General features: G+C 42.8%; 1 protein-coding gene across 1 annotated transcript in view; it reads left to right on the forward strand.

Annotated features, from left to right (window-relative positions):
* The window catches only part of LOC122560664 (ankyrin repeat and fibronectin type-III domain-containing protein 1-like), an 868,051-nt gene that overhangs the window by 131,055 nt on the left and 718,933 nt on the right, over positions 1 to 18,063 (forward strand). The window lies entirely within an intron of this gene.

The raw sequence follows: 18,063 nt of genomic DNA on the forward strand, positions 1-18,063 counted from the left end.
GGCAGTCTTCAGGACTTGATCTTTGCCTTCCAGTTTATTTAAATCCTCCACTAGTGCTTTGCTCGTGGCTTGTTGACTTTGCTCTCAGCTGGAGGATAGCAAATAGTTTCTCCTTGTTCACGAAGGGGAGTAGAGACAGCCTGGTAATTATAGATCAATGAGCCTTACTTTGGTTGTGGGTAAAGTGTTGGAAAGGAGTATAAGAGATAGGATTTATAATAATCTAAAATGGAATAATTTGATTAGGAATAGTCAACATAGTTTTTTGAAGGGTAGGTCATGCTTCACAAATCTTATTGAATTCTTTGAGAAGGTGACCAAACAGATGAATGAGGTAAAGCGGTTGATGTGGTGCATATGAATTTCAGTAAAGCATTTGATAAGGTTCCCCTTAGTAAGCTATTGCAGAAATTACTTAGACATGGGATTAAAGGTGATTTAGCCATTTGGATCAGAAATTGGCTAGTTGTAAGAAGACAGAGGGTGTTGGTTGATGGGAAATATTCATCCTGGCCACTGCTGTTTGTCATTTTTATAAATGACCTGGATGAGGACGTAGAAAGAGGGGTTAGTAAATTTGCGGCTGGCACTAATATCGGTGGAGTTGTGGACAGTGTGGAAGAATGTTGCAAGTTACAGAGGGACATAGATAAACTGCAGAGCTGGGCTGAGAGGTAGCAAATAGAGTTTAATGCAGAAAAGTATGAAGTGATTCACTTTGGAAGGAGTAACAGGGATACAGAATACTGGGCTAATGGTAAGATTCTTGGTAGTGCGGTTGAACAGAGAGATCTCAGTGTCCATGTGCATAGATCCCTGAAAGTTGCCATCCAAGTTGATAGGGTTGTTAAGAAGGCGTATGGTGTATTAGCTTTTATTGGTTGAGCGATTGAGTTTCAGAGTCATGAGGTCATGTTGCATCTGTACAAAACTCTGGTGTGGCTGCACTTAGAATATTGTGTACAGTTCTGGTCGATGCATTATAGGCAGGATGTGGAAGCATTGGAAAGGATGCAAAGGAGGGAAGGTCTTATGAGGAAAGGCTGAGGGACTTGAGGCTGTTTTCGTTAGAGAGAAGGTTGAGAGGTGACAATAGAGACATACAAGATGATCAGAGAATTAGATAGGGTGGACAGTGAGAACCGTTTTCTTCAGATGGTGATGGCTCGCATGAGGGGATATAGCTTTAAACTGAGGGGTGTTAGATATAAAACAGATGTCAGAGATAGATTCTTTACTCAGAGAGTAGTAAGGATGTGGAATTCCCTGCAACAGTAGTAGACTCGCCAACTTTAAGGGCATTTAAATGGTCATTGAATAAACATATAGATGATAATGGAATAGTGTAGGTAAGATGGGTTTCAGATTGGTGTCACAGGTGAGTGCAACATTGAGGGCCGAAGGGCCTGTACTGCACTGTAATGTTCTGTGTTCTATGTTCTGTAGTGGTCTACTTTCTCCTTTTTCACAACTATCATTTACCTACCTATTCTAGATCTCTATTTTTCTTACCACCATTAATACTCCCTTTGACTTTTGCTCTGGGCACCCTTCTCATCTATTCCATTCAGCCCTCCTCTCTTTCTCTTAACAATATGTTCCAGCCCCTTTCAGTTCTGAAGAATCATACTGGAATTGAAGTATCACCTCTCTTTTCTTTGTCTCCACAAATGTTGCCAGACTATGTAATTTACCTAGCATTTTCTGTTTTTATTACATATACTCATCCCTGTTGAGGGATTTTACTATTGAATTTCTTGGTGACTATTTTCTTGATGGCCCTTAGTTGTGCCATTACAATATGAAACATCCTCTCTGCATTCAATGTGTCAAAATTATTCAGAATTTTAAGGACCACAAATGGGTTTCCCCATTAGTTGCCTCATCCTAAGCGAAAAGAAACAGGCTCATCTTTTCCAGATGTATATACCCACTTATTTCTTATATTGTCCTTTTAAGCCCACTTTGCAATCTCCTCAGTGTCTCTATTTTTTACAATATGTTGACCAGACTGGAAATGTGCTCTCAGTTTGTTCTAATCAAGGTTCAATATATACTGAACATCACATTTCTACATTTCAATTCTATCCATTTGGAAATAGAGCCAAATACATAAAAGAACTCAGCCTTGCTTATTTTATCACTTTCTTAAACTGTGATGCAACGTTTTGGAATTTATATATTTGTGTTCTAAAATTCCTTAATCAGCTAGATTTGTACCTTCTGAATAATAAAATGATCTATCTATTCTACCTATCAAAATATACTACCCCATGTTTATTTGTGTTACACTTAATTTCCCAACCATTTGCCCACTTTGTGGGTTTTTTAACATCTTAAAACCATGGTGTATGGGTATGGCAGAAGTAGGACATTCAGCCCATTGAGCCTGCTACACCAGTTCAATTCCACTTACCTGCCATTTCCCCATAACCCTAATTTCCTTACTGATTAAAACAGCTGTTTGTCTCAGTCTTGAACATACTTAACAACCTAGCTTCGACAGCCCTTTGAAGTAATGAATTCCACAAATTCACTATCCTTTGTTGGACGAAATTCCTCCTCACTTCTTAAATGTGTGACCCTTTTTGAGATTATGACTTTTACTCCTAGGCTGTCCGACAAAGGGAAACTATCTTTATGCATCCACCCTAAGTACAGGTGCAACCTACACAACATATAAGACAATATTCCCTTACCTTTTCTCAGTCTAGTGAACTTTCTCTGGACTGCCTCCATTGCTAGTATATATTTCCTTAGGGACTGAAAACTGTTCACAGTATTCCAGCTGTGGTCTGATGAGTTTCTTGTGTAGTTTGAGCAAATTCTCCCTACTTTTAAACTCCGTTCCCTTTGAAACAAAAGCAAACACCCCGTTTGCCTTCCTTTTGTTTTATTTATGGGATGTCGTTGTCTCTGACTGGACAGTATTTATTGCCAGTCTGTAGTTGCCTCTTGAGTAGGTGGTGGTGAGCTGCCTTCTTGAACTGCTACAGTCCAAATGCTGCAATTTGAACCTGATGCTCTAAGGGGATTCTGGGATTTTGAATCAGTTACATTGAAGGATTGGTGATATATTTCCAAGTCAGGGTGGTGAGTGACTTGGATGGGAACATACAGGTGGTGGTGTTCCCATGTATCTGCTGTCCTTGTTCTTCTGGATGGAAGCCTTCGTGGGTTTGGAAGATGCTGTCTAAAGATCTTTGGTGAGTTTTTGCAGTGCATCTTGTAGATAGTATACACTCCTATTTCTGAGCATCAGGAGTGGATGTGGTACCAGTCTGCTGAGCTGCTTTGTCCTGGATGGTGTCAAGCTTCTTGAGTGTTGTTAGACCTGCACACAGATAAGTGGAGAGTACTCCATCACACTCCTGACTTGTAGGTGGTGGTCAGGCTTTGGGGAGTCTTCGCTGCAGTATTCCTAGCCTCTGACCTGCTCTTGTAGCCACTGTTTATGTGGTAAGACCAGTTGAGTTTATGGTCAACGATAACCCTGTTGCTAATGGGGGATTCAGTCATGGTAACACCATTGAATGCAAAGGGTGGTGGTTAGATTGTCTCTTATTGGAGATGGTCATTGTCTGGCATTTGTATGGCATGAATGTTTCTTGCCATTTGTCAGTCCAAGTGTGAATATTGTCCAGGTCTTCATGCATTTATACATGGACTGCTTCATTGTCTGAGGAGCTGTGAATGGTACTAAACATTGTGCAGTCATTGGTGAACATGCCTATTTCTGACCTTATGATGGAGGGAAGGTCATTGAAGCAACTAAAGATGGTTTGCCCTAGGACACTACCGTGAGAAATTTCTTCAGAGATGTCCTGGAGCAGAGAAGGCTGACTTCTAACAACCACAGCCATCTCCATATGTACCTAGTATGATTCCAAGCAGAGGAGAGTTTGCCCTCTGATATGCATTTGTTTCAGTTTGCAAAGGCTCCTTGGTGCCATGCTGAGTTGAATATGATGTCAAGGGCTGTCCTTTTCACCTCACCTTTGGAATTCAGCTCCTTTTTAACATGTTTGAACCAAGGCTGTAATGAGGTCAGGAGCTAAGTGGGCCTTAAAGAACTCAAACAGGGTTTCATTGAACAGGTTACTGCCAAGCAGGTGCTGCTTGAAAGCATTGTTTTTCCTTATTGAAAAAAAAAGATTTTTGAGATTTTTTACAAAATTATAAAATTAGTACAAAATAGTGTATTCCACTTTACAATATAATAACGACACCAATATAAAATTAAGAAAACTAACTACTAAACAATTCTGCAGACTACAAAAACACAAAATAGGATATCGTACATTACTAACAATAACCAAAAAAAAGAAAAAAAAGTAAATAAATAACTAGATACGCATTCAAAATAAATTTATATCAAGTAATAACAAAACCCGTATTTAAATGAGATTCTTCCTCCCAGGGGCCCTCGAACCAGCTAACACCATCCTCACGGCTAAGCAATGGCCCTAACCAATATGGCCGATATTTCTGTATCAATGTAGTTCAAAGAGGGCTGCCATGTTCTATAAAATAATTCTGTTTTTTGGTGCACCATTATCGTAAGGAAGTCAAGGGGGATATATTCCATAACTACCCTATGCCAATTCGAAAGTCCTGGGGGACTTTTGGATACCCAATTTACTAAGATGCCTTTCCTCGCACAAAAGGAAAGGATAGTGAATAATTTCTTCCTGTTTGCATCTAGAGAAGGGAAATTTGGAGAATCCAAAAGAGGAAACACTGGGTCCAACCTAATCTCTGTTCCCAAAACCTTTGCCAAGGCATTCACTATTCTATCTCAAAATCTGTGAATCTTATGGCATGTCCACAAACAACGAGTGAGGGAACCAACTTCTATTTTACATTTCGGGAACATTGGAGATGCTCCTGCCTTGAACTTTACAAGTCGCTCTGGTGCATTATGAGCCCTATGAAGTGTCTTCAATTGGATAGCCTGAGGTCTATTCCAGATAGATCTTCCTAGCATTTTCCCAGATATCCTCCCACATCACCAACGACATTTCCATCCCCAATTCTTGATTCCAGGTTTTATATAACCATTCCATGTCCTTCGATACCTTATTATGTAGCAAGTGGTAGAGAGTACTGACCAGGGGCGTACCCATCAGCTGAAACAATCTCCTTTCCATATCCGATTCATAAGGATTAGTCATCAATGTGGTCATTTTTTGTATGAAGTCTTGTACTTGAAAATAGCAAAAAAGATCCTTGCTGGGCAACCCGAACTTCTGATGTAACTGTTCGAAGGACATCATGACCTCCCCATCGAACAGGTCTCCCAAACAGGAGATACCTCTGGACTCTGAGAGATATTTGCTTCTGTCAGAGAAGGCGGGAGGCAACCCTGACTGTGTGAATAATTATACATATCTGTAAGTGGCTCAACCAATTCACCTATAAATTCTTTATAGAACTCAGCCTGGAATCTGTCTGGTCCGGGTACTTTACCACTTTGGAGCTGCCTTACTGCCTTCTGTACTCCCTGGGTTGTCAGGGGGGCGTTCAAAAATGACGCCTGCTCCGAGGTTAGGCCCAAAAGGGCCAGATTTTTAAAAAAAGACCCCATCTTCCTCGTTCTATCCTGACAGCCCTCTGACTTATACAATTTGAAATAGAACTTTCTAAAGGCTGTATTGGTCTTTTTACAATCACTAGTCAGGGTACCAACACTCTCTCTCTAATAGACGTAATGGATTGGGGAGCCTTTTTCTTTCTGGCAAGGTATGCTTGATACCTTCCCGGCTTATCGCCATATTCAAATAATCTCTGCTGTTTGAGTAAGTGCGGTATTCAAAGTTGCCCTGTATTTTATGATTTGGAGATGCTGGTGTTGGACTGGGGTGTACAAAGTTAAAAATCACACAACACCAGGTTATAGTCCAACAGGTTTAATTGGAAGCACACTAGCTTTCGGAGCGACGCTCCTTCATCAGGTGATTGGCGTGTACAATCACCTGATGAAGGAGCGTCGCTCCGAAAGCTAGTGTGCTTCCAATTAAAACTGTTGGACTATAACTTGGTGTTGTGTGATTTTTAGCCCTGTACTTTAGTAATGGAGGGCCTATCAGCATACGCTGTCTCAGCTGCCTTCAGGTGAGCCTCGAGCAGAAGCTGTTGTCCTCTCTTTTTTCTTTTCCGGGTCCCAGAATATGAGATAATCAAGCCACGTGCGTATGCCTTAGCAGCCTCCCACATCACCGATGGGTTACTGGCTGTGCCTGAATTAATATCCCAGAAAGTTTTAAATTCCTGCAAGAAATATTCTATGAACTTGCTATCCTTCAATAGGAAAGAGTCCATACGCCAATGTCGGGAGCCCATCTCGTCATCACTAGTCTTAACCTCCATATATACTGCGGCATGGTGGGAAATAGTTATATTACCTATTTTACAAAACAATATTGAGTTCAGAAAGGTCGAAGGGACAAAAAAAAATCAATTCTGGTATGGCACTTGTGTGGATTAGAATAAAAAGTAAAATCTCTACCCTCAGGGTGAAGACATCTCCACACATCTACCAGCCCCAACTCCCTATTCAAATCAGCCAACTGCCTAGATCTCAAAGATATACCCGCAGAGCTCCTAGGTATCCTGACCACCTCGGGGTCGATAATACAATTTAAATCTCCCCCTATAATTGTGTGACTCACCCCGAGAGCCATCAACTTGGAGAATGCTTCGAATACAAATTGAAAATGATGTGCTGGGGGTCAGTAAAGATTCAAAATCCCGTATTCCTCTCCATATATTAGGGCTTTGAGTAATATATACCATCCAGACTCATCTTTTATCTGGCTTAGCATTTGAAAGGGAAGATTCTTCCGGGTAAGAATGGCTACTCCGGAGGACTTGGCAAGATGGTGGCGATTCTGTAGAACTGCTGTGGACAGCTCTGCCTAACAGCCAAGGCATATTGGTGTTTTTTTGCCATCCCTTGCCAACTTATGTGGTGGAATTATTAGTTTAAAATCTTACAGAACACAATTTGTTAATATTTGGGAGTGGGAAGGATGCCAAAGGGAAAAGGAGCAAGCAAACAGCAGCAACACTCCCCTGCAGTCCCTACCACACCAGAGACTGCAGCAGCAGCAGCCTCTCCTGAACCCCCCCAGGGACCTAACAGACTCACAGGAATTGGCTGCAGCAAGGGAGACACTTACCTTGAAAGTTGGGGCTGCGATTGAGGAAATCCATGGGGACATTTGTGCCCAGATCCAACCTATTGCATCCACGCTGCCGAAGCATGAACAGGAGATCCAGGGCCTCGGGGAGAGGCTGGAGAAGGTAGAGGGTCGAACTAAGGCCTCGGAAGCTGCAATGGAGTCCTCATCCAGTCGAATCCAGGTCCTGAAGCAAGAGGTGCGGGCCTTGCAAAACCATATCGATGACCTCGAAAATCGAGGTCGGAGGATAAATCTCCGAATTGTCGGGCTCCCTGAAGGTGAGGAAGGTGAGCAACCTGTCAACTTCTTTGAAAGCTGGCTACCAAAGTTTTTGGGCCTTCACATCGAGTCCAGCAGGCTGCAGATTGAAAGGGCTTATCGGGTTACAGTGCACAGGTCATGCCCAGTGCAGCACCCCGACTCGATCCTAGTGCACTTCCACTCACATAAGGACAAGCAAAAAGTCATAGAAGCTTCCAGATCTCTGGGAAGAGATTGCAGGCACTGCAGTACAAGGGGTCAAAAATCATGTTTTTCCAGGATTTCTCTGCAGCTATAATTTGAAAGAGGAAGTCCTTCAATGAAGTTAAATAGAGGTTGAGGAACCTGGGCATCCAGTACTCCATGAGATACCCCGCAGTGTTTCGTTTCAGCCACGAGGACTCAGTTTATACGTTTGACTCAGCGGATAAAGCTAAAAACTTTGTGGACACTTTAAAATAGACGGATTGGCCTGAAGAATATGGTTAATGTTTGTTCTCTTTTCTATCTTTCACCATGTTTTCCCTTTTTTTTTTTATTCCTTTCTTTCTCCCTAATAATTTCCTTTTTGAAAAGGCGGGGAAAAGACCTTGAAATAGGTTGTTCCTATTTTTTTAATAACTGGATTTTCTGATGGGATAATTTGCGGATGTTCTTTGTTGTCTCTCCCCCTTTTATTTTGTTTGTTCGGTTTCGCTTTTAATCCCAAGTGGGGTGACATGAAGCCAGGGATGGGTGGAATGCTCATCCTGACTTTGTCTTTTTTTCTGTTGATTTAAGGATCATCTGCTTGTTTTTTTTCTGACCTAAGGTTGGGACACAGTCTGGGTTTGAAGGAGCTGTGAAGAGGGGATGGGTGGGGTGAGTGCCCCCTATGGGCAGAGGGAAGTGTCTTCCATTCAAGGTTTTATAGTTGGTTTTCTTTGTAGTTTTTTGGTGGTAATAGTTGTTTATAGCTATGATAGAGTAGCTTTTGTATATATAGTTTTTCGATTCCATGAGTCTTTATTTACTTATGCTCGGCGCTTTGTAAGTAGGGTTCTCCCTCCAAGGGGTTCAAGGGTCTCTGAAAGGGGATATGGCTAAGTGTCTTATTAAATGGTGCACCTGGAATATGAAGGGAAGTCATTTGCCTGTTAAAAGGAAAAAAGTGCTTTCTAGGGAAAAGGTTGATATCGCTTTGTTGCAGGAAACCCATCTTGATGATGGGGAACACCTAAAATTACAATAGGGGGGCTATGACTGGGTATTCTTTTCATCCTTTACTACTAAAAGTAGAGGAGTGGCGGTACTTATCCAGAAACATCTTCCGTTCACATTATTAGAGCAGGTGAGAGATGAGCAGGGCGGTTTGTGATACTTAAAGCCCTGATACATAGGGAGGAATATGGCATTTTAAACATCTACTGTCCTCCAGCGCATCCCTAAATTTTTTTGATTTGTGCTTTCTCTAAGTTGAGTGCTTTTGGAACACAGCACATTATTATAGGGGGGGATTTTAATTGTCTCTTGGATCCGACAGTGGACAGGATGCCTTGTGGGCCCCCAACTATTTCTTCGTAGGCCAAACAGGTTGACTTATGTGAGGAGTTGGGGCTGGTGGATATTTGGAGATGTCTTCACCCTACTGGCAGGGACTTCACCTTTCTTTCAAATCCACATAAATGTCACATGAGGATTGACCTCCTTCTAGCTCCCTCAGTCCTTCTGGATTTGTTATGGGTTGTAAAATTGGGAATATAGCTATCTCTGATCACGTGGCAGTATATTTGGAGTTAAGGCCAAGAGTGAAGGGCTAGGTTTGTGGCACTGGCATTTGGACCCCTTTCTCCTTAAGGATTCCAAATTTGTGGAATACTTTTTGAAGGAGTTTCAGGAATTCCTGACTATCAACTCTGGCACGGCTAGTAGTCCATCTATGCTATGGGAGACTACTAAGGCCTTTGCTAGGGGATTAGCTATTTCCTATTCGACTAATCGGAAACGACAGAAGGAGGAACAGCAGCGTCTACTTGAGACGCGATTGAAAGCCGTGGAGGCAGCACATTTTGCGCGGCCTTCGGTGACTAATCTATGCGGATCACGGCCCTCTGGGCTGCGTTGAATTCAATACTGACACAAAACTCAAAGGAAGAACTTGCTTTTGCTAGACAAAGGCTGTTCGAATATGGGGATAGGCCAGGGAAGTATTTAGCATACCTGACTAGGAAAAAGCGTGCTCCCCAATCCATTACTACAATCAGAGACAGCGCCGGGGTCCTTACGTACGATGCTAAAATGATTAATGAGGCTTTTCGGAGCTTTTACTCTGAATTGTATCGGTCTGAAGGTTGTGAAGACAGGAGGGCTGAAATTGAGATCTTTTTTAAGAACCTGGACCTCCCAGGGGTAACCTTGGAACAGGTCTCTCTCCTTAATGCCCCCTTGACAGTTCAGGAAATACAGGAGGCAGCTAGGCAACTTCAGAGTGGTAAAGTGCCTGGCCCTGATGGGTGGGTTTTATAAGGAGTTTATAGAGTTTCTGTCAGGGCCGATGTTGGAGATGTACAATCACTCCTATATGCATGAATGCCTATCACCATCTTTGAGAGAAGCTAATACTTCTTTAATTCTTAAGAAGGGGAAGGTTCCTTGAGGATTGTGCCTCATATCGGCCCCTCTCTCTATTAAATTCAGATTTCAAGATTCTGTACAAGATCCTGGTGCTGAGATTGGAAAGAGTATTGCCCCATATTATTAAAGAGGACCAGACAGGCTTTATAAGGGGCCGTGGGTCCTCTAATAATATTAGAAGGTTGCTGAATATGGTCCAAGTTTGTCAGCAACATCGATTCAGGGGTTGGTGATTTCCTGAGATGCAGAGAAAGCATTTGACCGGATGGAATGGCCGTATCTTTTTTTTGTCTTATAACAGTTTGGGTTGGGTGGAATCTTTGCGAGGTGGGTGGAGGTTTTATATCGCCACCCTCTGGCCGCGGTCATCACCAATGGGGTGAAGTCTGGAAATTTTAGGATTGGTCGGGGTAGTCGACCAGGCTTCCCCCTCTCACTGTTGTTGTTTACGTTGCTGATAGAGCCGCTGGCAGAGGCCATTTGTCAGAACATCCACGTAACTGTTCCGGATGTGGGATCGAGGGCACACAAGATTACATTGTGTGTGGATGATGTCCTTCTGTTTTTATCGAACCCGATGACCTCTGTACCCCATTTGATACAACGTATCAATTCATTTGGGGCTATTTCAGGATATAAGATTAACTTTGCAAAATCGGAGCTTATGCCTTTGGGGAACTTTAAGGATGTGCCAGAAGTTGAAGGTGGCCCTAAGTTCCCTTTTAAGTGGTCATGGGCAGGGTTCCGATACCTTAGCATTTTTATTACCCCCAAGTTTGATCTGTTATTTCGGTCTAACTTTACTCACTTGCTCGACAATATTAGACAAGATCTCCAGAGATGGGAGGCTCTTCCAATTTCATGGCTGGACCAAATATCTCTCATTAAGATGAATGTTCTTCCTCGTTTGCTTTATCCCATGCGTATGAGCCCTGTAATGTTTCCCGGGTTAACGCTGCGGAAGCTTATGGGATGGTTTGGTTCCTTTGTCTGGCATGGTGGGCGGCCCTTCATCAAACTTACTAAATTGCAGTTGCGGAAATGTGTTGCTGGAAAAGCGCAGCAGGTCAGGCAGCATCTAGGGAACAGGAGAATCGACGTTTCGGGCATTAGCCCTTCTTCAGGAATGCAGTTGCCTTCTTCAGAATTGCAGTTGCCTCAAGGAGGGGGAGGAATTGATTTTCCAGGCATCAGAAGGTATCAATTGAGTTCCCTGCTATCCTTTGGGTAGGTAACGAACCAAACTCAATATGGCTGGATTTTGAGGCCTCCCAAGCAAAATGCCCTCTTATTAACCTGTTCATGGATAAGATGAGGACAGTTATGGACCACTGCCAGAACCCCAATTTCATTAGTACAGTCAAGGCATGGAGGGTGATGCATCAGAGTCAGGGTTGTTTTTCCAAGACTTCGCCACTTACACCTATAGTTGGCATGCCAGGGTTCTGACCAGGAATGATGGACTCAGGGTTCAAACTATGGGCAGTGAGAGGAGTTTCTAGTTTGGGAGACTTGTTTGAGGGGAAGATTATGATGTCTTTTGAGCAACTGAGCTGCAAATACGGGTTACCCAGCAGAGATCTTTTCCGTTGTTTTCAGGTTAGGGATTTCATCCAGAAGAAGAGTACGCTTCTCACTAAGCCCTATACAGAGAGGTTGTTGCTGCGTTCCACAAGCACCCTTTTGGTTAGTGCCCTCTATTGCCTGCTGGGTGTCAAGGCCTGGCAGGATATTAACCGGTTATGTGAGGTCTGGGAGCAAGAGCTAGGAGTGGAGATCTCTTCTGAAACATGGGAGAACATATGGGAGAATACTCGAAAGATCTGAATCTGTAATAGGACATGCGCTACGCAGTTATAAGTTCTGCACAGGGCTCATCTGGCACCAGACTGTCTGGCGAAGTTTAAAAAAGGGGCGTCTTCAGTGTGCCCAAATTTAAAATAAGTGCAGATACTCTTACTCATTGCTTCTGGACATGCCTCAGGCTCCGTGTTTATTGGAGCGCTGTGGCGGGAGAGATAGGGAGGGTATTGAGGACTGAAGTCAAAGTAGACCTGATATCTCTCCTCTTAGGTCTACTGAATTTACCATCTTTAGACAGGCATGGGAAGAAACTATTTAATGTTCTTGCACACTGTGCACGGAAGAATATTTTGACAAATTGGATGTCTGAGAACACGCCGGGCTTGCTGGGATGGCAGAAATTAGTTATGGAGCACATTCCCTTGGACCTTTTTACAAACATGGTGCACCACACAACAGACCATTTTTACAAGATATGGCAGTCCTACTTGAGTTATTTGGATGTATATTTGTCAGTTTCTTAACTAGGGTGTTTGTTTAACCAGGATGGTTAGATTTGTCAAGCCCTGGACCCTGGAGGGGGTCTCCTGAGTTAATATGGGTATGTATACAATACTTCCATTCCTTTGTTTGGGAGCTTTGCGCTGAGCATAGCTGTTCTGTATTTTGTGGGGTTTCTTTTTTTTTGCTTTTCTTTCTGTTTTTGGTGCTGCTTTACACAGTGTTAAGGTTTGTTTTGTATTATAGGGTAGGTTAATAGTTAGTAGACAGTAGTTGTATTGTAATTTGTGTTTTTCTTCTTTTTATTATACTGATATTTGTTATTGATGGTATTTTTCAATCATTTTACATGTTTGTAAAGAAAAATTGCTAATAAATATAGTTACAAAGAAAAGGCTACTCCCCTACTTTTTGAGCTGAAAGTTGAAAAGAACACCTGGCCAAATCCACCCTGTTGCAGCTTAGAATGCTTCTTATCAAGTAGATGTGTCTACTGTAGAAGGGCAACATCAACACTTTTTTTAAAGACTTGATAATATCTTTTTCCTTTTAATTGGTGAGTGGCTCCCCTTGACATTCCAGGTGCACCATTTAAACCAATGACTGGCCATGATCATTCAAGCCAGTCTGAGACTCCCCAGGAAGAAAAACCCTACCCAAAAGACATTGACTAGAAACCATAATCAATTCAAATGTAAAAACACCCTTTAAAACAACTAAATCAAAACAGCTAAGAACTACTCCCTAAAAAAAAACTAAGACATAATTAAAAGGAGACTTTCCCCCTTGCCCACATGGGGCACTCCTACCTTCCAATAATCCTGCCATAACATCTCCCAGCTGGAGCCATGCCCTTGGCCCAGACATTACAAAGTAGAATAAACAAAAGCCAATATCTTATAATACAGGAGTTAAAAGTGGGCGACCAATCCATACTATTACCTCGGCACTCTTAACAAAACAGCAACATAAGATAAAATATATAAAATTACAATCCAACAAATATTAAGGAACAAAAAACAACTCAGAAACATCCCCCAATAATCGAATAAACCGAGTGAGTTATAAATAAGAGTCAAAAGAAAGAAGAAAGAACGAATCCCCCCCCCCCCCCCCCCCCACCAAGGAAGGATGGAAAAGAGAAGGAGGGAAAGAGGAGGAGCAAAAACAGAAGGGGGCAAAATAAAGTCATCATCCATATAGTTCATGTCCCGCAGTCTATTTGAGAGCATCCAAGAATTCTTTTACTTTTTCCGGTGATCCAAAGTTATACACAGATCCTCCATGACTGAAGAACAGCGTTGCTGGGTATCACATAGAATATTGAATATTTAAATCCCTCAGACAATTTTTTACCTCATCGAATGCCTTCCTCTTGTGAACCACAACTGGAGAGAAGTCCTGGAACAACATTATTTTGGAACTCATGTATACCATAGCATGGGGAACCTTCCCCAAAACTCTGGAGGCCTCCAGCAGCATTTGTTTTTCCCTGTAATGCCGAAGTCGAATTAGGACCGGGCGGGGTTGCTGGTTCGACCCGGGCCTGCTCACAGCAATCCAGCGGGCTTGCTTAACCCACACCCAGCCCAGCTCCGACTCCAGTTTCAACAGCTGGTGGAGCCATTGCTTCAAAAAATCAACAAGCTGGCCTTCCTCCTCCCATACGGGAAGGCCCAGCAACCGAATATTTTTCTGATGACCTCGATTTTAGAGGTCGTCGATATGTTCTTCTAAGGCCCGGACCGAGCGCTCCAGAGCCCGGACCTGTCCCGCAGAGCAGCAGTCTCGGAGGCCGCGGCACCTTGCTCTGCTCCTCCAACATGCTGTCTGAGTTTTTCAATCTCTCAGACATGCTTCTGCAGCATGACTGAGGTCAACTCCCACCTGCACTGGGTCTCTTCAATGGACGCATCGATCTTCTCTCAGAGCTTAACAAACTTCGAGATCAGGCTCACCTCTGCAGGTAAGTCCCCTGGGGTGGCCACGGATGCCTCTGTTGCTGTGGGGGTGGGAGGGGTCCCTGCCTGTTGCGAACTTCGTGATCCTTTACCTTTGATCATTTTAAAATGCATCAAACTGCTAAAGTTGATGCAAAATGACCAAAGCTGCTGGAAAAGGCTATTTTAAATACTTTAGAAAGTGAGGTCCCACTTTGCCTGGGTCCTGGGCAGACCTGCTGGGTCACTGCCAAGTTGATAGCATTGTTGATGACATCTTCTATTACTTTACTAGTGATTGAAAGTAGGCTAATGGAGCAGTAATTGGCTGAATTGGATTTGTCCTGCTTTCTATGCACAGGACATACCCAGGCAATTTTCCATTTTGTTGGGTAGATGCCAGGTTTATAACTGTACTTAAATAGCTTGGCCAGGGGAGTGGAACCTTTGGGATCACAATTCTTCACTACTATTGTGGGAATGTTGTCAGGAGCCCATAGTCTTTGCAGTATCCAACCATTCCTTGATTTCATGTGGAATGAATCAATATGGCTGAAGACTGGTGTCTGTAATGGTGAGCATCAGTGGAGTATGTCAAGACGGATCATTCACTTGGAACCTCTAGCTGAAGATTGCTGAGAATGCATTGATGTGTTGGGCTTTTCCATCATTGAGGATGGGGATATTTGTGGAGCATCCTCCTCCAGTGAGTTGTATAATCATCCATTATCATTCATGACTGGATTTGGGAGGACTGCAGAGCTTAAATCTAATCCTTTTGTTGTGAATCAACTGTTGGTTGTCATTTAGCTCTGTCTATCACTTGCTGCTTATGCTGGTTGGCATGCAAATAATCCTTTTTGGAGGCTTCAGGAGATTGACACCTCATTTTTAAGTTTGCCTCGTGCTGCTCCTGACATGCCCTCCTGCACCCTCCATTGAATAGGGTTGATCTCCTAGCTTGATGGAAATGGTTAAGTGGGGGATATGCTGGGCCATCAGATTTCTGGAGTGCAATTCTGCTGCTGTCAATGCCCCACAGCACCTCCTAGATACTCAGTCTTGATCTGTTGCTACAGCTGTTTGTAGTCTGTCCCATTTAGCATGGTGACAGTGCCACACAACAGAGGATATTCTCAGTGTGAAGGCAGGACTTTGTTTCCATGAGCACTGTGTGGTGGTTACTGTTATTGATACTGTCATAGATGCATCTGCAACTTGCAGATTGGTAAGGATGAATTCAGGTATGTCATTCTCTTTTAGTTGGTGTGTAGTTTCCCTTGCTACCTGCTGCAGACCCAGTCTGGCAATTACGTCCTTGAAAGGTAGTAATGCTGCTGAACCACTTTTGGTGGTGGACGTTGAAATTCCACACCCAGAGTACATTTTGCACCCTTGCCACCCTCAGTTCTTCCTCCAAGTGTTATTCAACATGGAGTAGTAGTGATTTATCAGCCGAAGGAGGATGGTACATGATAATCAGCTGGAGGTTTTCTTGGCAATATTTAACCTAAAGACATGAGACATAGGATGCATCCCAGCAGGTCCAGGGGACTTACTGATCTTCAGATGCATTAGTTTCCCTCACACTTTTTCTCTAGGTATAATGGTTGTATTTATTTCCTTTCCTCATTTTGCCCTACATTATTTAGTAATTTTGAAATGCTATTAGTGTTCTGCTGTGCAAGAAATATAAAGAATTTATTTAACTCCTTTGCCATTTCCTTGTTCCCAATTACTATTTCTCCAGCCTCATTCATTAAGGTGACTATGTTCACTTTGGCCTCACTTTTCCTTTTCATATATTTAAAGAATCTCTTGCTGTTCATCTTGGTATTACGTACAAGTTCACTCCCAAAATTTATTTTCTTCCCCTTATCAGTTTTTTGTTCATCTTTCTTTGGTTTTAAAACTTTCCAATCCTCTTGCTTATCACTAATCTTTGCTACTTTGTAAGTTTTTTCCTTCAATTTGATACTACCTTGACTGCTTTGGTTAGCCATGGTTGGTTTATCTCCTTCCCAGAATGCTTTCTTCCCTGCGATATATCTTTGCTGTGAGTCATGAACTATTTTCTTAATCATCTGCCATTACTACCTCAACTGTATTTGCTGCTAATCTTCTGTCACAGTCAACTCCAGCTAGGACTGCCCTGGTTCGCTTGGAATTAAGCTTTTCTCAGTTATTTCTGATCAATTTCCTCTCTCAACATGAATACTAAATTCTAACACATTATGGTCACTGTTTCCTAGGGGATCTTTTTCAGTCTACGATCATTTATTAAACCTGCTTCATTGCACATCACCAGATTCAAAGTAGACTGATCCTTGGTTGAATCAACAACACTTTGGTGTAGGAAACTTCAAAATATATGGTATGAATTCTGCATCATTCTATCTCTGCCAATCTGACTACCCCAATCAACATGAAGATTAAAGTCACCCATTGTTTTATCCTACCTTTATTATATGCCCTTCTTATCTCCTGATTTATTCACCGTCCCACTGCATTGGGCCTATAGATTATTCTATGAGCACCTTCTTTCCCTTTTTATTTCTCACCTCCACCCATATGAATTCTATCTTTTGATCCAAGATCAATTTTCCTTCGTATTGATTCTGTATCTCAAATTTGGTGCCATCTACATGTTCAGAAATTGTAAGTTTGATTCAGAGATCAAATTGTTAACTTAAATTATGAAATATGGCTGTTCTAGCATTGATCATTGTAGAACAATGTGATCTACCTGCTACTGTAAATTTACCCTTGCTGTGCTTTTTTCAACGCATCACTGTTTCTTTAAATTTAGGTTCAGTTATCACCACACATCTCATCATTCAATGTCATGTGTACCTGTTCTATTTTCCTGATAAGCACCAAAGCTAATTAATTATTTAATATTTTTGACCTCTGTATATTTTTGTGACTTAGGCAGCCTCACTGTCATGTTACCCTTGGTCCACGAACTCCCCACCTACATCCGGGACACCACCCATGCCCTCAACCTCCTCCATGACTTTCGTTTCCCTGGCCCCCAAAGCCCCCAGTCGTGATGGCTATCCATCTGTGATGGCCAAGGCCTCCTAGCACTCTGTTTCTTCCTCTCCTGATGACCCAACCAGTGCTCCTTCACCAACACACTCATTTGATTGGCGGAACTGGTCCTCACCCTCAACATCATCTCTTTCGAATCTTGCCACTTCCTTCAGACCAAAAGAGTAGCCATAGGCACCCGCATGGGCTCCAGCTATGTCTGCTTCTTCATCAGTTACATGGAACAGTCCATCTTCCACAGTTACACTGGCTTCATTCCCTACCTTTTCCTCCGCTACATTGATGACTGTATCAGTGCCACCTTGTACTCCCGTGAGGAGGTTGAACAGTTCATCAACTTCACAAACACTTTCCACCCTGACCTCAAGTTCACCTGGACCATCGCAGACACCTCCCTCCCATTCCTGGACCTCTCCTCTCCATCTCCAGTGACCAACTCAACACAGGCATCAACTTCAAACCCACCACATCTGACAGTTTCTTGACTACACCTCCTCCCACCCTCCTGCTATAAAAACGCAATCCTTTACTCCCAAATCTTCCATCCCTGCCATATCTGCTCCCAGGAGGAACAATTCTACTCCAGGACATGCCAGATGGCCTTCTATTTCAAAGACCACAATTTCCCATGTGGTCAACAATGCCCTCCAGTGCATCCCTCCACTTCCTGCACCTCTGCCCTTGAACCCCATTCCTCCAACTGTAAC

The sequence above is a fragment of the Chiloscyllium plagiosum genome, chromosome 21, assembly GCF_004010195.1.
Source record: "Chiloscyllium plagiosum isolate BGI_BamShark_2017 chromosome 21, ASM401019v2, whole genome shotgun sequence".
In the NCBI taxonomy this organism is placed as follows: Eukaryota; Metazoa; Chordata; class Chondrichthyes; order Orectolobiformes; family Hemiscylliidae; genus Chiloscyllium; species Chiloscyllium plagiosum.